The sequence below is a fragment of the Natator depressus genome, chromosome 4 (assembly GCF_965152275.1).
Source record: "Natator depressus isolate rNatDep1 chromosome 4, rNatDep2.hap1, whole genome shotgun sequence".
NCBI lineage: Eukaryota > Metazoa > Chordata > Testudines > Cheloniidae > Natator > Natator depressus.
This window is the reverse complement of record NC_134237.1, coordinates 3051251-3075737: the sequence shown is the minus strand read 5'-3', so window position 1 is coordinate 3075737 and position 24487 is coordinate 3051251. Positions and strand designations below refer to the sequence as shown.

The window sequence follows — 24487 nt, the reverse complement described above, 5'->3', positions numbered from 1 at the left end:
TGCAAGCACTGGTGGATCACAAGGGACGTTTCACCAACATCAACGTGGGATGGCCGGAAAAGGTACATGACACTTGCATTTTCAGGAACTCTGGTCTGTTTCAACAGCTGCAGCAAGGGACTTTCTTCCCAGACCTGAAAATAACCATTGGGGCCCAGCCTACCCGTTAATGCCATGGCTCATGAAGCCATACACAGGCAGCCTGGACAGTAGTCAGGAGCTGTTCAACAATAGGCTGAGCAAGTGCAGAACGGTAGTAGAATGTGCATTTGGACATTTAAAAGTGCGCTGGCGCAGTACACTGACTCGGTTAGACCTCAGCGAAACCAATATTCCCATTGTTATTACTGCTTGCTGTGCACTCCACAATATCTGTGAGAGTAAGGCGGAGACATTTATGGCGGGGTGGGAGATTGAAGAAGATCGCCTCGCCGCTGATTACGTGCAGCCAGACATCAGGGCGGTTAGAAGAGTACAGGAGGGTGCGGTGCGCATCAGAGAAGCTTTAAAAACCAGTTTCATGACTGGCCAGGCTACGGTGTGAACGTTCTGTTTGTTTCTCCTTGATGAAAACCCAAGCTGCTTGGTTCACTCTACTTCCCTGTAAGCTAACTCCCCTCCCCTCCCCCCCCCTTCAATCACCGCTTGCAGAGGCAATAAAGTCATTGTTGCTTCCAATTCATGCATTCTTTATTAATTCACCACAAATAGGGGGATAACTGCCAAGGTAGCCCGGGAGGGTTGGGGGAGGTGGGAAGGACAAGGCCACACTGCAATTTAAAACTTATTGAATGCCAGTTTTCTGTTGCTTGGCAGTCCTCTGGGGTGGAGTGGTTGGGTGCCCGGAGGCCACCCCTCCCTGCTGCGTTCTTGGGTGTCTGGGTGAGGAGGCTATGGAACTTGGGGAGGAGGGCGGTTGGTTACACAGGGGCTGTAGCGGGGGTCTGTGCTCATGCTGCCTTTCCTGCACCTCAACCATGCGGGGCAAATCAGTTTGATCCTCCAGTAGCCTCAGCATTGACTCCTGCCTTCTGTCAGCAAGCTGACACCACCAATCATCTTCAACCTGCCACTTATTATCTTCAGCCTACCACCTGTCCTCGCGTTCATATTGTGCTTTCCTGGACTCTAACTTTGTCTGCCTCCACGCATTCTACTGGGCTCTTTCAGTGTGGGAGGACTGCATGAGCTCAGAGAACATTTCATCGCAAATGCGTTTTTTTCGCCTTCTGATCTTTGCTAGCCTCTGGGAAGGAGATGATAGTGTGAGCGTTGAAACATTTTCAGCTGCGGGAGGAAAAAAAAGGGAGAGTAGTAGTTAAAAAGATACATTTCAGAGAACAATGGGTAGACTCTTTCAGGGTGAACCTTGCTGTTAACATTACATAGCACATGTGCATTCGGTACAAGGTCGCATTTTGCCTCTTATGTTGAGGGTCTGCTGGTTTGGTGTGAGAGATCGCACGTGCAGGGCTGACGGGCAACAGAATTCGGCTTGCAAGCAACCGTGGTAAGCCACAGTCTTTTGGCTTGTTTAACCTTCATAACGTGGGAATGGTTTCAAACAGCAGCGCCCTTATTTCCCATACCAAGCAGCCGTTGGGTTGGCCATTTAAAATGTGTTGGCAATTTAAAAGGAGGGACTGCGGTTTTCGGGTTCACGTGCAGCACAAACCCAACTAAACCCCCCCACACACACACCCAATTCTCTGTGATGATCGCTTCACCGCTCCCCCCACCGTGTGGCTAACAGCGGGGTAGATTTCTGTTCAGCCACAGGCAAACAGTCCAGCAGGAATGGCCACCTCTGAATGTCCCCTTAATAAAATTACCCTATTTCAACCAGGTGACCATGAATGATATCACTCTTCTGAGGATAACACAGAGAGATAAAGAATGGATGTTGCTTGAATGCCAGCAAACACCGGGACCATACACTGCCATGCTTTGTTATGCAATGACTCCAGACTATGTGCTACTGGCCTGGCGTGGTAAAGTGTCCTACCATGGAGAACGGAATAAGGCTGCCCTCCCCAGAAACCTTTTGCAAAGGCTTTGGGAGTACATCTAGGAGAGCTTTATGGAGATGTCCCTGGAGGATATCCACTCCATCCCCAGACACGTTAACAGACTTTTCCAGTAGCTGTATTGGCGGCAAATTAATCACGCTTGCTTTTAAACCTTGTATTATATTTACAAAGGTACACTCACCAGAGGTCCCTTCTCTGCCTGGCGGGTCCGGGAGCCCACCTTGGGTGGGTTAGGGGGGTACTGGCTCCAGGTCCAGGGTGAGAAACAGTTCCTGGCTCTCGGGGGAAAACGGTTTCCCCACTTGCTTGCTGTGTGCTATCTTCAACCTTCTCCTCATTATCATCTTCGTGTTAGGATATAGATATTCAGGCCTGTCTGTAAAGGCCTGTACTCTTAAGAATTTAGGTGTATTCTTATCACTTGGCTAGTTATAGGGATATAAAAGAAAGAATCAAAATCACTGTCTGCCGGTGTAAGGGCTTTCTCTTATTGTGACAATCTGAGGCCCTGTTCTTAGGCTAAGGCCTTTGGCTAAGCAACAGAGGCAGCCATAAGCTGGGAAGCGACCGGTCATATCCTCACATTCCAAACTAGTCACATTGAAATAAGGTGCTATTGGGCTGTTAGGAATACAGTCCTGTCCTGATAGTGCCCATCACCTCCAGAGAAAGGGAAGTGCCTAAAAAATGTAAAAGGAAACTTAGTTTGATAGCATCCTGTCTGGCAAGAACTCACTTATCAATAGCTGGGATGTGAAATCCTCACTTCTGTATTTTTTTGTCATTATAGTTCCCATTTTGCTATTGTTTGTCTGTATAATTTCTGTCTGGTTCTGTGATTGTTCCTGTCTGCTGTATAATTAATTTTGCTGGGTGTAAACTAATTAAGGTGGTGGGATATAATTGGTTACATAATCATGTTACAATATGTTAGGATTGGTTAGTTAAATTTCAGGAAAATGATTGGTTAAGGTATAACTAAGCAGAACTCAAGTTTTACTATATAGTCTGCAGTCAATCAGGAAGTGAGTGGGTGTGGGTGTGGGGAGGGGAATGGGAACAGGGAATGGGGGTGGGGAAATTGGAATCATGTATGGCTAAAGGGGGAAATGGGAACAGGGAACGGGGGTAAGGAAATTGGAATCATGTTTAGCTAAGGGCAGGAATGGGAACAGGGACACAGGTGTAAGGCTCTGTGGGGTCAGAGCTGGGAAGGGGACACTAAGGAAGGAAACTGGAATCATGCTTGCTGGAAGTTCACCCCAATAAACATCGAATTGTTTGCACCTTTGGACTTCGGGTATTGTTGCTCTCTGTTCATGCGAGAAGGACCAGGGAAGTAAGTGGGTGAAGGAATAAGCCCCCTAACACTTCCTTGTCCCCAAAATGCGCTTCCCTATTGTGTGATAATCCATCGATGGAGTCAAAGCACAGGGGTGGGATAGTGGTGGCTGTACCTCCTAGAATGGCATGCAGCTCATCATAGAAGGGCATTCCAAAGAGGATGGATCTAGACTGTTCTGAGTGGTAGCAGATGGCAGAACGAGGAGTAATGGTCTCAATTTGCGGTGGGGGAGGTTTAGGTTGGATATTAGGAAAAACTTTTTCATTAGGAGGGTGGTGAAACACTGGAATGCGTTACCTAGGGAGGTGGTGGAATCTCCTTCCTTAGAAGTCTTTAAGGTCAGGCTTGACAAAGCCCTGGCTGGGATGATTTAGTTGGGGATTGGTCCTGCTCTGAGCAGGGGGTTGGACTAGATGACTTCCTGAGGTCCCTTCCAACGCTGATATTCTATGATTCATGTCTGGGGCTCTGACCCCGAGCAGCCGTTTGCCTCTCTGGTTTTTTGGTAGGCTTGCCTGAGCTCCTTAAGTTTCATGCGGCACTGCTGTGGGTCCCTGTTACAGCCTCCGTCCATCATGCCCTTGGAGATTTTTTCAAATGTTTGGGCATTTCGTCTTTTGGAATGGAGTTCTGATAGCACAGATTCGTCTCCCCATACAGCGATCAGGTCCCGTACCTCCTGTTTGGTCCATGCTGGAGCTCTTTTGCAATTCTGGGATTCCATCATGATCACCTCTGCTGATGAGATCTGCACTCACCTGCAGCTTGCCATGCTGGCCAAACAGGAAATGAGATTCCAGAGTTTGCAGGCCTTTTCCTGTCTACCTGGCCAGTGCATCTGAGTTGAGAGCACTGTCCAGAGCGGTCACAATGGAGCACTCTGGGATAGCTCCCGGAGGCCAATACTATCGAATTGAGACCACATTACCCCAAATTCGACCCGGCAAGGTCGATTTCAGCACTAATCCCCTCATCGGGGGAGGAGTAAAGAAATCGATTTTAAGAGCCCTTTAAGTCTAAGTAAATGGCTTCGTCATGTGGACAGATGCAGGGTTAAATTGATCTAATGCTGCTAAATTCAACCTAAACTCGTAGTGTAGACCAGGGCTATGTGTCAGGGTGTGATAGGGACTCTGAGGTGGAGAGGTCTCATGTGATAGTGAGGTAGGGTTTGCAGGGTGCTGCTGTGGTTTTGGGCCTGCACACACAGTGAGTTGAGCACCAGTAGAAAGGAATGTTTGTGAAGTGCTAGGTCACCCACATCCTTCACGGGAACCCAGTCCCATATAGAGAGGAATGGCCCCGGTGTAGGAAGGGACATACCAAGGGATCCAGTTACAGCATGCTAATCAGGCTCCCAACACAGTTACATTGCTGCTTTGTCTGGCAGTGAAGATGGGATTGAGCATTGGTAGCACTGTAGATAGGGGTACCATTTTAGATTTGGGGGCGGGGGCAGCTTTAACTGTGATTCCAGGGGCTACTTAGGTACCTGAAAACTCTAGGTTTTTTGCACATAACTTAGAAATTAGCTGACAGGAGCACTGTATCTAATTCCTATATAAAGAAAGAAAAAATATATACAAACACCAATTAAAGCCATATTTTAAATTTATATGTAAATTTAGAATAATCAAGAGAGAATACAGCAAGATATTCCCAATCCCAAAACTTCAGGTATCAGTTTTGGAGCCTTAACACAGATATCAGAAACACAAGTTTGATACTTTGTATTCTATCTTTAGTAGAGATAAAAAAATAAAATCTTCTTAAAATCTGCTTACTTTTTCTAACAGACGTCACTAAAAGTAAAAATAGGGTTGGCCTTAAGATGTGCAGGGACACAAGCAATAGTAGGACCACAGGTTTCTAGGTGGGGATTCTATGAGTTATCTTCACCTCCAGGTCCACTACTAGAAAGATGAGGGGGGGAAATGAGTTGCTGTTAGAAAGCTGTTTCAGCTACTGCCTGCCCCCCGAAGCATGGGGACCTAACCAACTGCTTATCTCACTTGTGTTTCAAAAAGACTCTATTTATATTAACAGGCACAGCAGAAACCCAACCTTTGTACAGAATAACTTGTATTGCTATTTTCTTTACTGTGCAGTCACAGAGCTGTTGGATGACAAAGTTTTAAAAGTCAGCTTGGACTGAACTTGTATGTTTTCAGTTGAACTGCTTTGTAAATCTTAAATGCTAAAATAGAGTTGAGTAGTTAAGGAACTCATTTAATTGCAAGGTTTAAAAAACTACTCCTTTCAGCTGCCTTTCCCTCTTTTCATCTCACCAACTTCAAAGTGTACTTTATCTCCCTCGGCACTGCACCCAACATCAGACATAAAGAAGAGGGCAGACTCAGGAGTTAGCAGAGTGAAATTCTTTAGACAAATTTGAAAGTTAAAGCTATTTTTCCTGCATACAAAAATAATTGAGAAATTCAACCCAAGTCAGGATTCATTTAGAGCATTAGGCCTGGTCATATTTTTAAATACTTTATCTTGCCAGCTCCTTGATATAACGATGAATTCATTTTTAGTCTTTATCCCGTCAGGCATTTCAGCTCAAGTGAGCCCAGTTGGTGTTGATAGTCCTGAGCTGCTTCATGCATTTCAAGTTGAGGAATATTATTAAACTTCTCCCACAGATGGCTGACGGCTTTTGTATACTGTTCTTTTCTATGGATTTTCTTTTCTTGGTGTTGAAAGCATTGCTTTGACTCTTTTAGTGATTACTGGTAGATTGGCTATATAATTAAGCAAGTTCACAGAACTGTTTAATTTGGTGCAGAATACTTCAGCACCAAAGAAATGGTATAATATTTAACCTAATGTTAGTTTAGTTAAAATACAATCCTGCAATCTGATTCACACACAGACTCCCACTGACTTCGATGGGATTCCCTGTGGGCATAAAGGTCTATCTCTGTGAAGTCCCCATAAAGTTATTGAGGCTCTGTACTGATGCAGAGGTCAGACCACATGAAGCAGTTGCAGAAGCCAGACATATATTGTAAACTCTTCAGGAGAGGGAGTATGTTTTCTTGTAGAGCTTGTACAGAACCAACACACCACCAGTACATAACCAAAAATAATGATAAGATAAATATATAGGTTTTCACTTGTACGACTCATTTTAAGTGCCTCAGTTAGTTATATATTTAATATCTTATTAATTCAACATATAGAGAGATCTATGCAAATTTACATTAGTCAAGGATCTGGTCCTATAATTTCTTAATGTTTAGAAACTGAATTCAGTGCTTGTTAAAAATGACAGATTGACAGCAGTGGAAAAGAAGATTCTCCTTTTTTACCTTCCCTCCCCCCCAATTACAAGGGTTTTTTTAACTGTACAGTTCTATGCCTACCCAAAATCCAATCAGTCCAAATAAGAGGGGAGGCAGCTCTCCAGTAATAAAGTCTATTTGTTCACAAAACAGGTACAGCATTGGCAACAGCTGAGCATGCATCCCCACACTATCTTTGGCAATGTGCATCAAATCTGGTTTAAAGAGACTCTATTTCAGTTTTAAAAATGCTGTGGTAGTATGCAATATGTCAGTCTACAATGGAAAGAGTCCAGTTAGCTCACTTCTCAGTTTTTAATGAAAGAGGCATGTTTGATTCTTTTCTTTTCTTTTTTTCAGTGATACAGGGCTTGATGGGCTTTAGGGGGAAAGTGATTTATTTTCTTGGAATTTATTACTGTGATCTTAACTCTGAGTTTCCAGGCTTTGTAATGTTTGTGAGTAAAGTTTTCAGAAATGCTTAAATGACTTAGGAATTTGACTTGATTTTTAATGGATCTTAGGAACATAAGTCAGTTAAGTACTTCTTGAATTTTTTACTCTGTCTTTTGAAAAATAAAAGTTCTTTTAAGAGTTTTCTTCTTTAAATACTTGCTAAATATTTACAATTTTAATAATAACATAAGGGTTTTTTTACTATGGAATTTTCTTAAGTTTTTTAAATAATTGCTTATTAACAGTAACAGAAGTCATTGGTGAGCTTACAAACTGCAGAGACTCTGCATCTTCCAAAATACTTTTTACATACTCATGAAAGTTCCTTCCTTCTGTTTCCTAGAGGAAATCTCCTTGTTCTTCCTCCTGTGACTGCCTGCCCTCATAGAATCATAGAATCATAGACTATCAGGGTTGGAAGGGACCTCAGGAGGTCATCTAGTCCAACCGCCTGCTCAAAGCAGGACCAATCCCCAACTAAATCATTGACCTTCATTCAGGGGTGTAGCTCCCAGGGAAAGGAAATATAGTGGATTTATCTGGGAAGAGGCTTTTCCCAAACCATCTTGGTTTTCTTCCCAAACCTTTGCAACTTCCATGTATCTTTCTTCCTCTGGCCACAAAGACATAAGAACATCAAAATGGCCATACTCGTTAAGATCAGTGGTCTATCTAATCCAGTACCCTGTCTTCCAACAGTGGCTGGAGCCAGATGCTTCGGGGGGAATGAACAGAACAGGGAATTTATCAAGTCATCCATCCCCTGTCATCCTGTCACAGCATCTGGCTTAGGAACACTGGGAACATGGGGTTGCATCCCTGACTGTCTTGGCTAATAGCCATTGATGGACCTGTCTTCCATTAACTTATCTAATTCTTTTTTGAATCCAGTTATACTTTTGGACTTCACAACATCCCCTGGCAATGAGTTCCACAGATTGACTTTATGGTGTGTGAAGAAATACTTCCTAATGTTTGTTTTAAACCTGCTGCCTATTAATTTCTTTGGGTGACCCCAGTTCTTATGTGAAAGGGTAAATAACACTTCCTTATTCACTATCTGCACACCAATCATGATTGTACAGACCTCCATGTTCCCCCCGCTCGTCTCTTTTCCAAGCTAAACAGTCCCCATCTTTTTAATTTCTCCTCATACAGAAGCTGTTCCATCCCATAATCATTTTGTTGCCCTTCTCTGCACCCTTTCAAGTTCTAATATATCTTATCTGCAATCGGACAACCAGAACTGCATGCAGTATTCAAGGTGTAGGTGTACTATGTCTCATAGTGGCATTATGATATTTACTGTCTTATTATCTATCCCTTTCTGAATGGTTCCTAACATCCTGTTTGCTTTTTTAACTGCCACTGCATGTTGTGTGGCTATTTTCAGAAAACTATCCACAAGGACTCCAAGATCTCTTTCTTGAATGGTAACAGCTAATTCAGACTCCATCATTTTGTATGAACAGTTGGGATTATGCTTTCCAATGTCCATTATTTTGTATTTATCAACACTGAATTTCATTTGCCATTTTGTTGTCCAGTTACTCAGTTTTGTGTAACTCTTCGCAGTCTGCTTTGGACCTAACTATCTTGAGTAGTTTTGTATTGTCTGCAACCTTTGCCACCTCCCTGTTTACCTCTTTTTCAGACAATTTATGAATCCATTGAGCAGCACAGGTCCCAGTACAGATTTTTGGAGGACCCTGCTATTTACCTCTCTCCATTCTGAAAGCTCACCATTTATTCTTACTCTTTGTTTCCTATCTTTCATCCAGTTACTGATCCATGAGAGGACCATCTCTCTTATCCCAAAGCTTACTTTGCTTAAGAGCCTTTGGTGAGGTACCTTTTCAAAGGCTTTCTGAAAGTCCAAGTACACTATATCGACCAGATCACCCTTGTCCATATGTTTGAGCCCCTCAAAGAATTCTAGTAGATTGGTGAGGTATGTTTTCCATTCACAAAAACCATGTTGGCTCTTCCCCAGCAATCGTGTTCATCCGTGTGTCTGATAACACTGTTCTTTACTTTGGTTTAACCAGTTTGCCTGGTATTGAACTTAGACTTTCCAGGCTGTAATTGCCAGGGTCACCTCTGGAGTCTTTTAAAAAAAAATCGGCATTGCATTATCTATCCTCCAGTCATCTGGTACAGAGGCTGACTTAAGTGATAGGTTACATACGACAGTTAATAGCTCTTCAATATCATAGTTGAGTTCCTCTGGAACTCTTGGGTGAATACCATTTGGTCCTGGTGACTTGCTACTGTTTAATTTGTCGGTTTGTTTCAAAACCTCCTCTACTGACCCCTCAATCTAGGACAGTTCCTCAGATTTGTCACCTAAAAGAATGGCTCAGGTGTGGGAATCTCCCTGACATCCTCTGCAGTGAAGACCAATGCAAAGAATTCATTTAGCTTCTCTACAATGGCCTTGTCTTCCGCAAATGCTTATTTAGCATCTCAATTGTCCAGTGGCCCCACTGAATGTTCGGCAGGCTTCCAATTGCTAACATACTTTAAAAAAAAGTTTTGCTCTTTGCTAGATGCTCTTCAAATTCTTTTTTAGCCTGCCTAATTATAATTTTACACTTGACTTGCTAGAGTATATGCTCCTTTCTGTTTTCCTCGTTAGATTTGACTTCCAGTTTTTAAACAATGGCTTTTTGCCTCTTACCATGTCGTTTACTCTGTTGTTTAGCCAGGGTGGCATTTTTTTGGTCCTCTTACAGTTTTTTTTTTATTTGGGGTGTACATTTAATTTGAGCCTCTATTATGGTGTTTTTAAAAAGTTTCCATGCAGCTTGCATGCATGTCACTCTTGTGACTGTTCCTTTTAATTTCCATTTAACTAGCTTCCTCATTTTTGTGTTGTTCCCCTTTTTGAAGTTAAATTATACTGTGGTGGGCTTCCTTGGTATTTCCTTTCCCACAAGGATGTTAAATTTAATTAAATTATGGTCGCTCTTATTGAGCAGTTCAGCTATATTCACCTCTTGGACAAGATCCTGTGCTCCACTTAGGACTAAATCAAGAATTGCCTCTCCCCCTGTGGGTTCCAGTACTAGCTGGTCCAAAAAGAATCATAGAATCATAGAATATCAGGGTTGGAAGGGACCTCAGGAAGTCATCTAGTCCAACCCCCTGCTCAAAGCAGGACCAACCCCCAATTAAATCATCCCAGCCAGGGCTTTCTCAAGCCTGACCTTAAAAACTTCTAAGGAAGGAGATTCCACCACCTCCCTAGGTAACGCATTCCAGTGTTTCACCACCCTCCTAGTGAAAAAGTTTTTCCTAATATCCAACCTAAATCTCCCCCAATGCAACTTGAGACCATTACTCCTTGTCCTGTCATCCGCTATCACTGAGAATAGTCTAGGTCCATCCTCTTTGGAACCACCTTTCAGGTAGTTGAAAGCAGCTATCAAATCCCCCCTCTTTCTTCTCTTCTGTAGACTAAACAATCCCAGTTCCCTCTCCTCATAAGTCATGTGTTCCAGTCCCCTAATCATTTTTGTTGCCCTCCGCTGGATGTTTTCCAATTTTTCCACATCCTTCTTGTAGTGTGGGGCCCAAAACTGGACACAGTACTCCAGATGAGGCCTCACCAATGTCGAATAGAGGGGAACGATCACGTCCCTCGATCTGCTGGCAATGCCCCTACATATACATACATTGGCCTTCTTGGCAACAAGGGCACACTGTTGACTCATATCCAGCTTCTCGTCCACTGTAACCCCTAGGTCCTTTTCTGCAGAACTGCTGCCTAGCCATTCGGTCCCTAGTCTGTAGCGGTGCATTGGATTCTTCCATCCTAAGTGCAGGACTCTGCACTTGTCCTTGTTGAACCTCATCAGATTTCTTTTGGCCCAATCCTCCAATTTGTCTAGGTCCCTCTGTATCCTATCCCTACCCTCCAGCGTATCTACCACTCCTCCCAGTTTTGTGTCGTCTGCAAACTTGCTGAGGGTGCAATCCACACCATCCTCCAGATCATTTATGAAGATATTGAACAAAACCGGCCCCAGGACCGACCCCTGGGGCACTCCACTTGACACCGGCTGCCAACTAGACATGGAGCCATTGATCACTACCCGTTGAGCCCGACAATCTAGCCAACTTTCTATCCACCTTATAGTCCATTCATCCAGCCCATACTTTTTTAACTTGCTGACAAGAATACTGTGGGAGACCGTGTCAAAAGCTTTGCTAAAGTCAAGGAACAACACGTCCACTGCTTTCCCTTCATCCACAGAACCAGTTATCTCGTCATAGAAGGCAATTAGATTAGTCAGGCATGACTTGCCCTTGGTGAATCCATGCTGACTGTTCCTGATCACTTTCCTCTCATCTAAGTGCTTCAGAATTGATTCCTTGAAGACCTGCTCCATGATTTTTCCCGGGACTGAGAAGTCATTAATAGTCTCTAGAAATTTTATTTCTGCATCCCATCCTGAGGTGACATGTACCAGACAGAATGGGGATAGCTGAAATCCCCCATTATTATTGAATTTTCTATTCTTGTAGCCTCTCTGGTCTCTTTGAGCATTTCATAGTCATCTTCACCAGCCTGATCAGGTGACTGGCAATATATTCCTACTGCTATACTCTTATTATTCAAGCATGGAATTTCTATCCATAGAGATTCTGTGGTACAGTTTGATACATTTAAGATTTTTGCTATATTTGACTTTATGCTTTCTTTCACATATAGTGCCAATCCCCTACCAGCACAACCTACTCTGTCATATTTTGTACCCTGTTATCTGTGTCCCATTGATTATCATCATTCTTATCCTCACCAAGTTTCTGTGATGCCTCTTATATCAATATCCTCATTTAATATCAGGCACTCTAGTTCACCCACCTTAGTATTCAGACTTCTAGCACTTGTATACAAGCACTTATAAAAGTTGTCAAATAGTTGTGTGCCTTCATGTGAAGTAACTAAATGAGATTCTTTTTCATTTGACTCTTTCTCTCCAGCATCTGCCTGTGCTTTACAAACTTCTATCCTCACCTCCTTACTAAGATACAGAGAATCACCATTAATAGATACCCCCCAAGGGACGTCTCTATCCAAACCATCACTCCTCTGCACCTGTTGGCTTTCTCCCAGCCCTTAGTTTAAAAACTCCTCTATGACCTTTTTAATTTTGCATGCCAGCAATCTGGTTCCATTTTGATTGAGGTGGAGCCTATCCTTCCTATATAGGCTTCTCCTTTCCCAAAAGGTTCTCCAGTTCCTAATCAACCTAAACCCCTACTCCCTGCACCATAGTCTCATCCACACATTGAGACCCTGCAGTTCTGCCTGTCTAACTAGCCCTGCACATGGAGCTGGGAGCATTTCAAAGAATGCTATCGTGGACTTTGTAGTCTTACATGGCTGCCTGAATTTGGCCTCGAGGACCTCTCTCCTACCTTTCCCTACGTCATTGGTACCTACATGTACCACAACCATTGGTTTTGACCCAGCATCACACATAAGTCTGTAGATATCTCAAGAGATCTGCAACCTTTGCAACTGGCAGGCAATTCACAAGGCGGTTCTCCTGGTCATCACAAACCCAACTATCTATATTTCTAATAATCAAATTCCCCATTACTATTGCCTGTCGCTTAATAATTTGGGTCCCCTTCTCCGGAGGGGTGTCCTCAGTACAAGAGGATACCATGACATCACCTGGAAGAGCTGCTTGCACCAAATACACACATATGCCACCTGCCCACAAGGCAGGTAATCGTACATGCTGCATTCAGTGCAATAAACTGGACAGCCCCCACTCTGCTGCTGGACTTCTGACTGCATTATTTTTACTTATGCAGCTTTTTGTTTCTTTGTTTTCTGGGGAAGTATATATTGGTCTACATTCAGAGAATGTTAGATGTATCTGGTGGTCATGCTCCCTGTGATAAATAAAGTGGAGGGATAGCTCCCGTTGATGGACACCCAGCCAGCCAGTTAGTTGTAAAATCCCTCTTGGTAGCTGTTCTTGACTTGCTTTACCTCTAAAGGGTTAAAAAGTCCCCCAGGTAAAGAAAAAAAAAGTGGGCACCTGACCAAAAGAGCTAATGGGAAGGCTAGAACTTTTTTAAATGGGGAAAGAATCTTCTCCTTTGTCTGTTGTTCTCGGGGCTGGAGGGACAGAGCAGCAATGCTGTAAGTAGCTTTAAGCCAGGTATGATCATAAATCATCAGATTGTACCTAGAACTAGTTATCTGAACTCCAAATGTGTAAGTAGATCAGAATGTTTAGCTAGACGCGATTAGGTTTTTCTGTTTATTTTTTAAGGTGTGTGGATCTCCTCTGTGCTAACCCCAGATGCTTTTGTTTGCTTGTAACCTTTAAGCTGAACCCCCAAGAAAGCTATTTTGGGTGCTTAATTTTTGTAATTGTCTCATTTAAGATCTAGCAAAAAGTCTAAGTTCCAGGTGTATTTTTTTCCTTTTTTGTTTTTAATAAAATTTACCTTTTTTAAGAACAGGATTGGATTTTTGGTGTCCTAAGAGGTTTGTGCATGTTCTTTGATTAGCTGGTAGCCACAGCTAATCTCCTTTGTTTTTTTCCTCAGCTCTTCCCCGGAGGGGGGCGTGAAAGGGCTTGAGGGTACCCCACAGGGAGGAATTCCCAAGTGCTCCTTCCTGGGTTCAAAGGGGTTTTTTTTGCATCTGGGTGGTGGCAGGGTTTACCAAGCCAAGGTCAGAGAGAAGTTATAACCTTGGGAGTGTAATACAAGCCTGGATTGGCAAGTATTAATTTTTAAAATCCTTGTGAACCACCACTTCCTGCACTCGGAGTGACAGAATGGGGATTCAGCCTTGACACTCCCTCTCTGCACTCCCTTGCAAAACTCCCGTGTGCTAGGTCGCTTAGATCTGGAGATGGCTTTTTAAACCCCTGTGCTCCCTGAGTAGCCATGCCGCCTTGTTAAGGGATCCCAAAGGGATCAGGGGTCAAAGGATAGCAGGCTAGAGCCTTGCTGCTAGGCTCAGCACACAGACCCCCCCCAAAGAGAGCATACTACATAGTTCAGACACGCAGTCAGCACACAACACACTGACTGACTAACTAACAGACAAGAAACTCACCCCAAGTGTCAGATAGTCGCTCCTCCTTCACCTGGAAAAATCCCTTGCCAAACTCCCCTGCTGGCTGCTCCTGTTCCCTAAGCGAGTTCCCTCTACTTCCCTATGTGCCTCTCTGCCTCTACCAGTTCCCCAGAACACATCTCATCCCTATGTGCAGGGCTGTCCCTAGGCAAATGCAGAATACGCAGCTGCGTAGGGCACCACGAAATTTGGGGTACCAAATTGCCCCAGATTTCATGGTGCCCTACGCAGCTGCCTGCTTCGTATGCGGCAGCGCTGGCAGCCAGCCCCATCCCCTAGCTGGCCTCCCTGTGCGTTCCTAGCGGGGTGAGGGGCCCAGGACAACTTCCTCCGCCGCCGCCCCACCTCTTCCCGTCCCCACCCCACCCCCATTTTCCACCCCTTCTCCCAAGCCCCCACCCCCAGTGATGGACAAGGCCCAGGGGATTAGCGAGGGGCCTGGCGATGACAGCAGGGGTCAGGCCTACCCCCGCACTCACTGGCACTGGCAGATCAACCCAGCCCCAGCCCACTCCACTCCGCTGGCTTCCGCTGTATCGCTCCACTTCCCGCTCCCTCTTCCCTTTCCCCCAAGCCCCTTTCCCTGAGCGACACGGCTGAGGCTGGGTCACTCTGCTGCCGGTGCCAGGCCCCCCAAGCTAGTCCCCCGAGCCGCTCTGGGCCTGTGGGGCCCCCCAAAGCAGCCCCCCACAGCTCCTTCCTTCGTGGCCCTGGAGGCCTTGACGCAGCCCAGACCCCCGCGGGGTGGGGGGAACGGGTACTCGGGCTGCATAGGGCACCATAATTAGTAGGGATGGCCCTGCCCACGTGGGTGTCTGCTTATTGTTCACCCCCTTGTCTTCAGTGTAAAGTTTTAGTTATAACTCAAGCATTGCCCTTCACTTGAGTCCCAGCTACACACAAAATCCTTTAGTGCATGTGTAGTAATGCTCTTAATTGCAGCTGCTGGTCCATCAGGGTTATAGTCTAAAGCTCAAGTCAGCACAACTGGTCAGCCACGTGCATGCTCACTCTATTATGGACTTAGGCTAGCTCTACTCAAGTTCCACTCCAAGTTCTCCAGTGGCTTCCCACAATTCCCGTGTGCCTGGGAAGGCCAGACAAGTTTTCCCACAATTCACTGGGAAATAATTCATAGAGTGGCTCATCTTAATGCAGTGCAAAGAAGCATGGGATGTGACTCTGAAAATCTTGTTGCCACCCAGGAGTGAGTGCAGCACCACTGTGGACACAGCAGCTTGAGTGTTATTTCACAGGGTGGCTTCTGTCAGGTGAGAGAAAGAGCTTGAACATAGATAACCTGAGTTAACTCTGCCATGGAGACACACCCATAAGAACTACTCCACATTAAGAGTAATAGCATATATGAAAAATGCTTTTAATAGTTAAAAAAATCTGCTAAATAAAGAAACTTCAGATGAATTTAAAAATTGATTATTCTAATTTTTGGCAATTTAGGGAGGAGGAGTTAAAATCAAGTTTATAATGGAAAGCAAGCTTTAACCTTTACATCTATCAATAATACTATAAAGGCACTGAATTTGTGTTTTAAATGTAACAGGGTTTATATTACTTCACTTTGGGGAAATTTAGGTTCTTTCCCTTATATATATTTCCACAATTGGATTAGATTAGATTTAAGCGTCCTTTCATTCCACACACAGACGATTATTTATTCATTCTGCATTTTCTTCATCTGAATGTTTTAAATGTTCAAATCCTTTAGGCTCCTTTGAAAATTCCAGGCTTAATGTTGTCTTAACAGTTTTTTAATTTGTTTATCCCTTTTACTCAGGTCTTTTTTCCCTTTTTTAGAAACCAGTCTGACCTGATTTCTCAACTTTTGTACATAGTAAGTAGGTCATTTTACCATAACTATCTATGTTAATGGTTTAAAAATGTGTTTTGTTAAAATATTCTAAATAACTTGAATATTAATGTTTCCCTTGCTTTGAAATGATATCTGCAAGCGCTTTGAAGTAAATCAGAAAAGTTGTCTAATTTTACAGTAGCTTTAAGAAACTCTATGTCCTCTGCTAAACTTGTAACAAGTTTCTAATTGAATCACACCGGTTATACATCTACAGCAAAATACTGTTTGGGGACTCTTTCTCCATTTATATACCTAAATATGTGGCTGTATTTCCAAAAGAGCTCAGTACCCAACAAGGAGAGCAATTTCTGAGAATCTGGTCCCAAGTTTCTTGTCTGAAGCCATATAGAGCAGTGGTTCTCAACCAGGGGTAAGTATAGAGTCTTCCAAGGGGTACATCAACTCATCTAGATATTTGCCTCGTTTTACAACAGGCTACATAAAATGCACTCGTGAAGTCAGTACAAACTAAAATGTCATGCAGATAATGACTTGTTTATACTGCTCTATATACCATACACTGAAATGTAAGTACAATACAGTATTGATATTCCAATTGATTTATTTTATAATTATACGGTAAAAATCAACAATTTGTCGTAACAGTGTTCTGTGACACATTTGTATTTTTATATCTGATTTTGTTAGCAAGTAGTTATTAAGTGAGGTGCAACTTGGGGTAGGCAAGACAAATCAGACTCCTGAAAGGGGTGCAGTCGTCTGGAAAGGCTGAGAGCCCCTGGGGCTAGAGAATCAGTGGTCAGAACGGGGAATAGAATTTAAGCAACAACTGACTCCCAGTCCTGTGCTATAAACACTTGTTAAGTAACCAGTGTAACTATTATAGTTAGGGTGTGATATATATATATATATATTACCAGAGTAGTTATCGTGGTACAACATGAAGGGGAATAAGCTATACCAGCATAAGCGCCTGCACACCAATATAACTATATCCACACAAGGGTGGTGGGGGTAGGGGTAGGGAGGGTTGTAAGGCGTTAACTATACTGGTATAGTTAAGCAGTACAACTTTTGTGTTTGGACAAGGCCTTAGTGAGTTATAAAGTAGTAAACAGTGTTTAACAACAGTTCTATGGATGAGCAGTTCTTGCATTAGCAATAGCCTAGCCCCCATTGTTACTGGCTCTGTCACTGGATAATTGACTGTGACAGGAGTTATGCAAGGAGGAGAGAACACGTAATAGACATCAAAGGAAATTACTGGGCAACAGGGAATACAAGGAAAGAAAGCTATAGTTAGAAGGATTAGCTGTTCTGACTCCATGCCCTGCTGTTGCCTCAGTTTCCCCCCTTTGTTCCCAGTTAGTCAAACTTCACACTTCACGTGTATTCCCACTTGCAGAAGTCTGGCTTATTAACAGAGTTTAAAACAACACATCTTCCACTCCTAGCTAGCTCACATCCTTGGTGTAGGATAGTCCTCTCCTCCCTGCTGTGGCTTTCCTCCTTGCAGGCAACTCTCCTTTCCAGGCTCTGAAAGGCTATTCAGTTTAGGCTGTCTTGCTGGCCTGTTCCTAATTGTTCATTTCACTCTTTAATGGCGTGCTCACTCCCAGGTCTGTTCTTCCTGCAGTCTCTCCCATGAACTGTCCTGTCCTTATGTCCCCCAGCATGCCTGGTTCTTAGTCACATCTTCCCCATCCTATGACCCTGCTTTTTCCTCCTTCTCTAAATTGGTGCGGGTGTTAAACTTGCACAGGTAATGCTCAGCTGCAACCTTCTTAAAGGGCCAGCTCACCCTGTGACAACTGGAAAATATTTATTACTGATTTTTAATTCCTGCCAACTTTAGGCCCTCTTTTTTTGATAGTGCTTTTGTGATCAGAAGCTGGAAAACAGTGAGGCTTCTCTAAGGTATAACAGGCTGATTCCTCCCCAGGACTGGATTCAGGGGAAGACAGGATGACATAAAGGTAGCTTGGACACTTTTATCAAAGTGCCCTGAGAGCTTCTTCAAAATGCATGAGGATTCAAGCCAAGCAGCCTAACCTGTACCATTAAATCCCTGTTTACTCCAACACAGCACATCTACACTATGCACCGTGCAGCTACATTGGTGCAAAAACCAAAAAAAGTCTAGACAATACTTTAATCATGTTTCCTTTTTCATTTCTTCTCAGCTGAATTTTTAATTAACAGAATTGTTTGAAAATCTGAACTAATCTCTAGGCATGGCATATGGTACACCTGTATCCAGCCTTCTATAAGGAATTAGAATCTCCCAATGCTTCCCTCCAATTTTATTGTTTTCTGAAAAATGTAGGACCTTGTCTATACTGGTGTGGCTGCATAGGTGCAAAACAGCATGTAGTCTAGTGTAACAGCGCACTAGTGCAGTTTCTCCCCGTTTGTAATCAGGATGAGCTGCTCTGGTACAAGTCACAAATGGCTCTAATGCAGCATATCTACATGAGGGATTTGCATGATGCAGCTACACTGAAATAGGTATAATGGTGGCACTGGCTAAAACCTCAAAAACCCAACACTTCACTGGAAAAAGTTCTAGTGCTCTGGTTAGGGAAGATAGCCTTTACATTGTAAACTGGTGCCCTGTTCTCTTTCTGAATGGAAAACAATAGCCCTGACAGATGTGTGAATGTCCCCCTTCATCTTGATGGGCTGTTAACTTTGAAGCCTAGTTATGAATGTTTACCTCCTCCCTCTTTCCCCCCCTTTCAATGTCCCTTCCCTTCTTTCTGCTTAGCTAATCTCATTCAAACAAAACTCCACCCAAAACTCAGAGAAGAAACAGGAAAAAAAACCCTGATATGGCATTAGCAGCCCATCATATTGATCACTTGTCTGGTGTGTTATATCCCGCCCTGCCCAGCCCCTTGTCTGCCTTGTGGACTGACTGAGAGAGACAAGGTGGGTGAGGTAATATCTTTTATTGGACCAACTTCTGCTGGTGAGAGACAAACTTTGGAGCCAAGAGCACTGTCTCTTGTACTGACATGCTGTCCGATTCTTTCCCAGGCGGTTGTGTCAATTGTGGGAGAACTTGCCTGCCCTGGGAGGAATTGTGGGAAGGCAGGCACTGGAGCACTATCAGATTCAGCATTAGGTTTAGCTAGGATCTTCACTACAAAGTGGGGGAGGGGAGGTGTGAGAGTGCCCCCCATAAGGCTTATGGAAATATGCTTATCAATGTATAGATATGACACAGCTGGAAAATGTTTTATGTTACATATGCCATGGAACATATCTCTGTAAAGGTTGTGATCTACTGAATCTATTAATCCTATTTGTATGCATGTATCAGTTTTGTATTCGAAGTTATGGATATTGGCTGTATACTGGCTTGATTTTTAAGTAACCTTTGTAAAGCATTTGGTCAGTTTCTTGAGAAAGGAATGTGCAAATTAAGTGCCCAATCAAGAAACATTTAAGGAACAATGGATCTTGGAATGCTCCAATCCACAGAAGAAGTCTACTTGAGGACATTCAAGGTAGCATGTGAACCATGGCTGCTACATGTAGGTCTGAGTCATGCAGGGACATGTGACTGGCCCATGTGACTCCAAATCTACATCTTGTAGCTGGGATTCTACAGGGGGGAGGGAGGGGTGTCCACCCACAAGAGAGAGGCTATTTAAACCCCAGGGAGACCCCTCCATTTGGTCTTCAGCTGGCTAGGGAGATAGCCTCTCCACCCCCAAGGATACCTGAGAGAAACTGGAACAAAGGACAGTAACTACAGGGGGTGTGAGTGATTGCTGGACCCAGACTAGAAGGAGACTAGTCTGTAAAAAGAAAAGGAGTACTTGTGGCACCTTAGAGACTAACCAATTTATTTGAGCATAAGCTTTCGTGAGCTACAGCTCACTTCATCAGAGCTGTAGCTCACGAAAGCTTATGCTCAAATAAATTGGTTAGTCTCTAAGGTGCCAGAAGTATTCCTTTTCTTTTTGCGAATACAGACTAACATGGCTGCTACTCTGAAACTAGTCTGTAAAAGGAAGCTTACTGGGTGAGGTTTTTATCTGTATTCAGTATTCCTGAAGTTATAAGATGGAGGAGATCAACACAGTTTGCCCCAGAAATATTGGGCAAGTGTAGCAACTCAACAGGCTTCCTTCAGGACAACAAGCCAGGGGAGGCTAAGAGTTAGGGCTTGTCTACACAGGGAAATTTATTGGCATAACAAAGGCTTGTCTACACAGGTTCTCTGGCCTGTGTTATACAGGGGATCAGACTAGATAATCACAATGGTCCCTTCTACCCTTGGAATCTATGAAAAAGCGTGTCCACATGGGGAGTTATACTGGCATAATTATTTTGGTATAATTAGGCTGGTAAATTTCCTTGTGTAGACAAGCCCTAACATGTGCTGCTATAGTGGGCAGACCAAAGAAAGCAAGAACACCCTGAAACCTCGGTTTTCTCAGATCTTGGTAGTTGATGAGCAGACTAAGGCTGTGCCTACACCGAGCACCTTACAACGGCACAGCTGTGCCGCTGCAGCTGCACCGTTGTAAGGTGCTCAGTGTAGCCGCTTTCTCTCTCTGGGAGAGAGCTCTCCTGGCAGCAAAATAAAACCACCTCCAACGAGCTTCATCGCCAGGAGCACGTCTCCTGATGCCAAAGCGCTGCCCACACCGGGGCTTTTCATTGTTAAAACTTTTCTCATTCAGGGGATGGTTTTTTCACACCCCTGAGCGACAAAAGTTTTAACTACAAAAGTGCAGTGTAGACATGGCTTAAGACCCCTCAAAATATGCACCAAAATCATTGGCAGCCAGGAGCCTGCTGTCCTGCAGGCCGTGGGGTTATTTCAAGATTTGTTCCTTGAATATTTTTCAAATATTGGCAACTCTGGGATTCTGCTTATTAGCAACCTCTCGGTTCCCAGTAAAAGTTGCTATTATCTGAGAATTGCCAATAAGCAAATGGCAAGTTTGTGGGGCTGCAACCTAGCTGTGAATTGCCTTCCCGGGCTGCAGCCTTTCAAACTCACTTGCAGCCAGGGAAGAGTGGAGCGCAGGATCTGCTCCAAGAGGTAACTATAACAGGACCACTTGGAAATAGTGACCATAATATAATAACATTTAACATTCCTGTGGTGGGAAGAACACCTCAACAGCCCAACACTGTGACATTTAATTTCAGAAAGGGGAACTATGCAAAAATGAGGAGGATAGTTAAACAGAAATTAAATGGTACAGTGACTAGAGTGAAATCCCTCAAGCTGCATGGACACTTTTCAAAGACACCATAATAGAGGCTCAACTTAAATGTATACCCCAAATTAAAAAACACAGTAAAAGAACTAAAAAAGAGCCACCGTGGCTTAACAACCATGTAAAAGAAGCGGTGAGAGATAAAAAGGCATCTTTTAAAAAGTGGAAGTCAAATCCTAGTGAGGTAAATAGAAAGACGCATAAACACTGCCAAATTAAATGTAAAAGTGTAACAAGAAAAGCGAAAAAGGAGTTTGAAGAACAGCTAGCCAAAAACTCAAAAGGCAATAACAAAATGCTTTTAAGTACATCAGAAGCAGAAAGCCTGCTAAACAACTAGTGGGGCCCCTGGACAATCGAGATACAAAAGGAGCATTTAAAGATGATAAAGTCATCACAGAGAAACTAAATTAATTCTTTGCTTCAGTCTTCACGGCTGAGGATGTTAGGGAGATTCCCAAATCTGAGCCGTCTTTTATAGGTGACAAATCTGAGGAATTGTCACAGATTGAAGTGTCACTAGAGGAGGTTTTGGAATTAAGTGAGAAATTTAACAGTAATAAGTCACCAAGACCAGATGGCATTTACCCAAGAGTTCTGAAAGAACTCAAATGTGAAATTGCGGAACTCTTAACTATGATTTGTAACCTGTCCTTTAAATCAGCTACTGTACCCAATGACTGGAAGATAGCTAATGTAACGCCAATATTTAAGAAGGGCTCTAGAGGTGATCCTGGCAATTACACACCGGTAAGTCTAACATCAGTACCGGGCAAATTAGTTGAAACAATAGTAAAGAATACAATTGTCAGACACATAGAAGAACATAAATTGTTGTGCAAAAGTCAACATGGTTTCTCTAAAGGGAGATCATGTCTTACTAATCTATTAGAGTTCTTTGAGGGGGTCAACAAACATGTGGACAAGGGGGAAGCAGTGGACATAGTGTACTTAGATTTCCAGAAAGCCTTTGACAAGGTCCCTCACCAAAGGCTCTTACGTAAATTAAGTTGTCATGGGATAAGAGGGAAGATCCATTCATGGACTGAGAACTGGTTAAAAGACAGGGAACAAAGGGTAGGAATAAATGGTAAATTTTCAGAATGGAGAGGGGTAACTAGTGGTGTTCCCCAAGGGTCAGTTCTAGGACCAATCCTATTCAATTTATTCATAAAGGATCTGGAGAAAGGGATAAACAGTGAGGTGGCAAAGTTTGCAGATAATATTAAACTGCTCAAGATAGTTAAGACCAAAGCAGACTGTGAAGAACTTCAAAAAGCTCTCACAAAACTAAGTGATTGGGCAACAAAATGGCAAATGAAATTTAATGTGGATAAATGTAAAGTAATGTACATTGGAAAAAATAACTCCAATTATACATACAATATGATGGGGGCTAATTTAGCTATAACTAATCAGGAGAAAGATCATGGAGACATCTTGGATAGTTCTCTGAAGATGTCCACGCAGTGTGCAGCGGCAGTCAAAAAAGCAAACGGGATGTTAGGAATCATTAAAAAAGGGATAGAGAATAAGACGGAGAATATCTTATTGCCCTTATATAAATCCATGGTACGCCCACATCTTGAATACTGCATACAGATGTGGTCTCCTCATCTCAAAAAAGATATACTGGCATTTGAAAAGGTTCAAAAAAGGGCAACTAAAATGATTAGGGGTTTGGAATGGGTCCCATATGAGGAGAGATTAAAGAGGCTAGGACTTTTCAGCTTGCAAAAGAGGAGACTAAGGGGGGATATGATGAGTGGTGTGGAGAAAGTGAAGAAGGAAACGTTACTTACTTGTTCCCATAATATAAGAACTAGGGGCCACAAAATGAAATTAATGGGTAGCAGGTTTAAAACAAATAAAAGGAAGTTCTTCTTCACTCAGCGCACAGTCAACCTGTGGAACTCCTTGCCTGAGGAGGTTGTGAAGGTTAGGACTATAACAGGGTTTAAAAGAGAACTGGATAAATTCATGGAGGCTAAGTCCATTAACGGCTATAAGCCAGGATGGGTAAGGAATGGTGTCCCTAGCCTGTTTGTCAGAGGGTGGAGATGGATGGCAGGAGAGAGATCACTAGATCATTACCTGTTAGGTTCACTCCCTCTGGGGCACCTGGCATTGGCCAGTGTCGGCAGACGGATACTGGGCTGGATGGACCTTTGGTCTGACCCAGTCTGGCCGTTCTTCTGTTCTTATGTTAAGATGTTACTAACCAGCATGCCTGTTGCCAATATCTGAATCCCATTAACACTTATGTCAGTGGGACAGGATCAGTTCTAGGCAAGATGTTGCTATTAAGCTAAAGTTGTTGATATCAGGATTATTATTAAGCGACATCCACTGTACTTCCTTGGGTTCCTGTGGTGGCTTGTACAATCCTAGGCCCCAGCCCTGCAATAGGCAATGAGTAGCTGACTGCTGCATTGAGCCTCACTGACTTCGCTGCAGGAGCATCCGTCCACCTTTGTGCGCCACACAGCCCCCTCTGCCCCCAGCTCTGCTCCAGCCCCGGATTCGGGCCTCTCCTGCGGCTCCGCTGTGATTGGGTGGCCTGTTTCAACCAGCCCTAATCTCATCTGAGTACATGGAGCTGGAGATACCATCAGCTGAGACCGGCGAGGACTTTGATCTGAGCCCCCCAGAGAAGAGTGGGTTTTTTTTTAGAAAAATAATTTAAGAAAGCGAAGGTTAGAAAAGATTTTTTTAATTATTAAAAAGGGCGAAAACTTTCTTTAAAAATAGCGTATTTCTAATATCTTGGTCAAAATTGGCTTGTTTGAGTCCAAGCAGCATGGTTTCTCATTTAGCATTCATATTTGCAATGTTTTACAACTGTGCATACTTAGTTACATAGAGAATTATTCCCTGATCCCCACCTCCCCATTCCAAATTCTTAGCCCCGCTATAGAGGAGAACATGTAAAATTAATCAAGATTGCATTTGCTGGCAAGGGAAGAGCACCACATTGCAAAGTCACCCAGGAATGTCTGCTGTTCTGATGATAACATGGGACTGCCTGCACTAGAAAATGACTCATTGATGACAAACAATGACACTATTTAACAGTTAAATAATGTTCAGCACTGATAAATAATGTTCAACACTGATAAATAATGTTCAGCACTGATCTAGCTACACCGGTTTCTGACGCCTATTGCCAGCAATG

The 24487-nt window shown here is 43.4% G+C and overlaps 1 pseudogene; it reads right to left on the bottom strand.

The window, feature by feature from the left end:
* Positions 1-777: 777 nt before the first annotated feature.
* On the bottom strand, positions 778-4099 carry LOC141986064 (uncharacterized; annotated as a pseudogene).
* Positions 4100-24487: the final 20388 nt, after the last annotated feature.